General features: G+C 35.4%; 1 long non-coding RNA gene across 1 annotated transcript; it reads left to right on the top strand.

Annotated features, from left to right (window-relative positions):
* Nucleotides 11–4,428, top strand: LOC107648074. Its single transcript, XR_001621714.2, has 3 exons — nucleotides 11–487; nucleotides 587–779; nucleotides 4,326–4,428. It is a non-coding gene; the product is annotated as an uncharacterized LOC107648074 (long non-coding RNA).

Raw genomic sequence — 5,347 nt, 5'->3', positions numbered from 1 at the left:
AGCCGCCACCATCGCGCCGCCGTTCCGTTGCCGTCACGCCACACCCTATCTGCGTTGCTGTCGCTGATTGGTGGAAGGGAGGAGCAGAGTGCGCACAGAGGAAAAGAAGCCGTTCACCACTGCCAAACCTCCGTCGCCAGTGATTCGCCACCGCTGAAGCTCGTCACTGCTGCCGTGCCACCGCCGCGGAGAGAGGGAGTGACGCGATTAAAGAGAGGAGGAGGAAGGAAACCCGTGCGCCGTCGGAGCTAGTTTCTCCCAGTCGCCGGCGTTGTCTTCGTCTGAACCACCACCAGATCCGCCGCTGCCAAAGCTTCTGGTTGCGCTTCTGCCGTCGGCGAAGCTTGCCGTCACGGGAGGTGATCCGGTATCGCGTTCTTGCTGCTTTGAGCCACCAGCACCGCTGCTGCTACCCCAAAATTTTGTTTCTGTTTCCTAGGGTTTGCTATCTCAACCCCTTAAAGTTACGTTGGTTCTGTTCTTGCCGGTGAGGGTTGCCGAAGTTGCTGTTTTGACTCTGATGTAATTCATCCTTGTCCCTACTCACGGTTGTCCTCTGTTCTTCCTCTGCTTTTGATTTTCGCAGTTACCTGAATCTCTGCCTCCGCGGGTATTGCCGTTGGAGCCGCTGGAAACCAACGTTGGAGCTGCTCTTGATGATTCTGATGCTGCTACGTAGGTTCGGAGCTGCTGTGTTGTTGCCGAAGGAAGGGAACTCATCAGAAAAATGTTATTGAGGCTGATGTTTGGTTTGATTGCGTTGTTAACGCGACATTGAGGTAGGGGATTTAACGTTTTTAATTTAGAATGCCTACAAAGTTATTGGATAAGTGCAAATGGTTAATAATGATTAAGAATTTCTTAATTAACATGAATGACTTGAAATGAATTTGAAATTAGTTAGTTAGTTGTGATTATTCTGAGCTGTGACTGTGACTGGAATTAGATGCTGTTGTGAGCAATTAATTTAACAAGGTTAACTTTGGTTAATGCTATGACTGATATTGGTTTTCTGATTTTAATGGATTTGTTGACAATTCTGATTGTATGTGATATTGCTGAATTGGTTGAAATGTGGTTGTGAATGGTGATTCATTTGATAATACTTGTTAAATTGAAATTTGATGAGTTAACTATTGAAAAGTTGTCGTAATGATAATTGATGAACTGAGTTAGATTTGTGTTTGGTCTGGGATTATTGTGATGATGATTGAGGTTGTGAAATTTGGAGTAAGTTTGATGATGTGTTAGTGCTTCAATTGGATTATTGAATTCAGGTTAAGGCTGTGAATGTCTTTGGGCTTTGTTGTGAGTGTTTGAAGTTGTAATTGATATTGTTTTCTCTGATATGAATGGAATTGTTGAAAAGTTCTGACTCTGTGATTATACTGAATTAGTTGAGTTGTGTGGCTGAAATTATGATTGGAATTATTGAGATTTTTGATTGGAACTTTGGTTGAATTTGTTGATTTTGTGAGATTGAATTATAAATTGTTTGATGAGAGATTATTGTGATTTCGGTTTTTTAATGGGTCAAATTGAAACTGTTGCTATTGAGTTGGTTTATTGTAATGGGTTTAGTTAGCGAGTAATTGAAGTTGGGCTTAAGGAATAATTGGAAGATTGAATCTTAAAATGTTGAACTAGTTGCTGAAAATCTGATTTTTTAGATTAAAAAATGACTTTGGGAGTGAATCAGTTATTCACAACGATAATCGAAATGATATGAGAGTAAAGGCTGAGTAAACTATAATTAAAGTTGTTGTTGGGATTCAATTTTGGGAAGTTTGAATTAACTATAGAACTAGTTAAGATTTTTCAAAGTTAAAATGTAAAACTTGATTTTCTGCATTACTTTTAAATGAAGCCGGAGACTTTGAAAATCTATAACTAATTCTGTGATGATCAGAATTGCCTGGGACCAAATCTGGATTAAGCTTTGGGATATAGGAAGCTGGACTGGTGAATTTGAGGCTTTTTCATTAAGTTTATGATTTATGGTAAATTTTTGAATTAGGAATGCCAAATCTGGTTTTCTGCAGGACGCTTAAGAAAGCAGCAACTTGTTTCCTCTATTAAAATTTCTCCAGTTTGAATTTTGAAATGGAACCAATTTTAAATGAAACTCTGGTCCTAGTAATTTAATTTCATAAAAATTTAGAATTGTTAGAGTTGTGGTTTTAAAGATATAAATTTTTAAAGTAAGATGTATTATGCAGTAAAAATCAGGTTTTGTTTTCTAAGTCAGTAACTTTGAGCCTTTATAATTTTTAATTCTGGAATTATATAGAGATGCAACCAATTGGAAGTGAAAGTTGAGTATGGTTAGTATATATGATTTAAATCTCAGGGTTTTCCATGTTTTAGTCAGTGAGTTATGGGACTTGGAAAGAGGTTGTGTTCAATGATTTGTAAAACAGATTTCAGCAGAAAATTACTTAACTTCCAAGCTACGTAACTCCTTCATTAAAAATGGTATGACCTTGGAACCAATTGAGAAAGAAATTTGGATAAGTTATGTTTAACCACATTAATTTTTAAGGTTGTTGGATTTAATTTGGATTTTATATGAAATTTCGAATGTTGTACGCTGCTGCTGTCTTCTGGTTTTAAGGCACTATAGGGCAGTCACGATTTTGCTTATATTTCCGAAGCTAGAGCTAGTGAAAAATTGTGATTTCTGGTTTAATAGGAATCTTAATCCGAGACGGACGCGTGGATATAAGGTTTGCGTAATTCCAAATTCGTTTGATATTTTAAAAATAAAACTGAAATTAGATTGCCGATGTTGTTTTGGTGATTACTTGGATATGGAATTTGAGAAATAGATTTTCTATACTCTTATCAAATATTTTTGAGAATATATTGTTGTGGCAATTGTTGAGAAAGGTTTGATGAGATGTTGAGAAAGAGGGAACCCGTAAGGGTGGTTAAGTCCGAGTTTTAGGGGAGGTGCTGTCGAAATTTTATAAAAACCTGAAGTTTTATTTGAGAAGTCATTTTAGAAAATTTGAACTTGAAAAATTATATTATTTGAGTTTTATCTAAATAAGAGAAGAATTATACTATTTTGAATTTGGAATTACCGAGAAAAGGTTTATGTTTCAAGTTTGAATTATTTAAGAAAGGAATTATGTTGAGTTTGATTCAATATGAAAAAGGTTATGATTTGGGCTTGAAATAAAGGATTACCAGGAGTTTGGTGAATTTTATAATATTTGAATGCGAATGATAAAGAGAAATGGTTTGAGCTAAAGATGTTGTAAAAGTGAAAGATGTAAAGTTTGTATAGTATGATTGAATTTGAATAGCATAAGTGAACAGAGAAAGAAAGAGGTACTGCATAAGAATGTCAAAGTGATGATGAACAATGAGAATGATAATGAATGATGATAATGTGAATGATTATGTGATGATTTGTTGCTTGAGGCAACCCAAGAGATATTTATTTATTGCTTGAGGCAACCCAAGAGATGTGTTTATTCATTTGTTGCGTTATGGCAACTCCTGAGATATTTGTGTGATCATCTGCTGCATTGAGACAGTCAGATAGATAGTGATGCGACTATTGAGAATGCTTTCCTACGATACAGATACATATTTTATTTCTGTAAGGCAGAGGGGTTATTTCCTGCTACAGAAGTACCGTGACCACCTGTTCCATTTCTGTAGTGGCAGAGGGGTTATTTTCTGTATACAGAAGGTGTGTCGGCATACATCCCTGCAGTGATAGATGTGTTATTTCCTGCGTGCAGTGGACCCTGTGGTGGCAGAGGGGTTATTTCCTGTACACAGGGGTATAGTCAACTGGAAAGCCATACCCGTTTCAGCTGCTTCGGGTTACGTCGGGAGCGGGTAGAAACCGACAAATGAGCTCATTATCTGCACTAAGACTAGACATGCATCATCCTTATTTGCGCATCTGCATTTGATTGTGTTTGCTTGTTTTATTTCTTTGTAATTTGTGCTGCTTGTCTTGTTGTGATTTGTTTGTATGTTGAATTAAATCTCTTGCTTGTACTTTTAATTTCTGAATGTTTTAAAGAGATTAATAATTGACGTTGTGATTGAGAATTAATTAAGTGGCTAAAAAAATGATTGATATAATTAATCTTGTCATTGAGATCTGTTTTGAGTTTAGAGTCTTCGAAAAAGGTGATCAATTAGTTAAAGTAAAACTAAGAGTATATTCAAAAGGTTTGATGAAATATAGTTTTATTGAGTATGCTAATTATTTGCATTTTATTTCATTACTTTTACGGCATTCCCATTCCCTACTGAGAACGTGTGGTTTGTTCTCACCCCAAAATCTTCCACCCTTTCAGTGACACAGGTTCGAAGACTCAATTTGAAGTTGCGGGTGATTGTTAGACCTTATCTATGAGATTTGTTTATGAGTTAAGTTTCTTTCATAGAGTTTCCTCGCCTTTGTTATTTTAGTTTTTTATTTTATATAGAGGGATAGGATTTGTAACTGAGTTTTATCTAAAATCTTTTGTATGACAGATATTATTATTAATATTTATGTGATTATTATTACTTTGAAATGTTTGCTATGTGATTTTGATAAACAAAAACAAAAATTTTTGGTATTTTTACTAAAATTGAATCGCGATATCGAACTAAAGGTTTAATAGTAAATAGTTAATAAGAAAAACAGGTCAGTAATGCCTTACTTTTGGTACGATCATGACGTATTGGAAGTTGGGTCGTTACACTATTTCATGCAGAATTCAAGCTTGGGCAAGGAGGGAGCAATTAGTTTAGCCAACATGAGCCTTTAGTTAGATTTCTAGAGAGAGAAGCTCTCTCTTCTCTCTAGAATTAGGATTAGAATTTCTTAGATTTAGGTTTAATTCATGCTTTGATTTACATTTCCTTTACAATTTCTTGTTCCTCTACTCTTTCTCTCTCTAATTTTGTATTTCATTCTTGTAATTGCTTGCTTTGTTGTTGATGCACTCTTCCTTCTTCTATTTTCTTCTAATGCAATTTATGATTCATGTTCTTTTATCATTGATTTGCTTTATTGTTATTTAATTCCTTGCAATTGAGTAGTGTAGATTTATATTCCTTACAATTTTACTATGCTTTCCTTTTATGCTTTCCAAGTGTTTGATAAAATATTTGGTTGGATCTTAGAGTAGAATTTTGTGTTCTTGGCTTGGGAAGGTAACTTAGGAACTCTTGAGTCACTAATGTCCAAGTGATTGACGATTGGGAGCCATTAATGCTAGATCTCACCAATTGATTAGGTGTAGAACTAGGACTTATGGACTTGGATTGATATAGCTCACTTGACTTTCCTCTACTATTAATTAGGGGTTAACTTAGTGGGATTGATCCT

Source organism: Arachis ipaensis, chromosome B06, assembly GCF_000816755.2.
Source record: "Arachis ipaensis cultivar K30076 chromosome B06, Araip1.1, whole genome shotgun sequence".
NCBI lineage: Eukaryota > Viridiplantae > Streptophyta > Magnoliopsida > Fabales > Fabaceae > Arachis > Arachis ipaensis.
The sequence above is the reverse complement of the archived record's forward strand: the minus strand, read 5'-3'. Positions and strand labels throughout refer to the sequence as shown.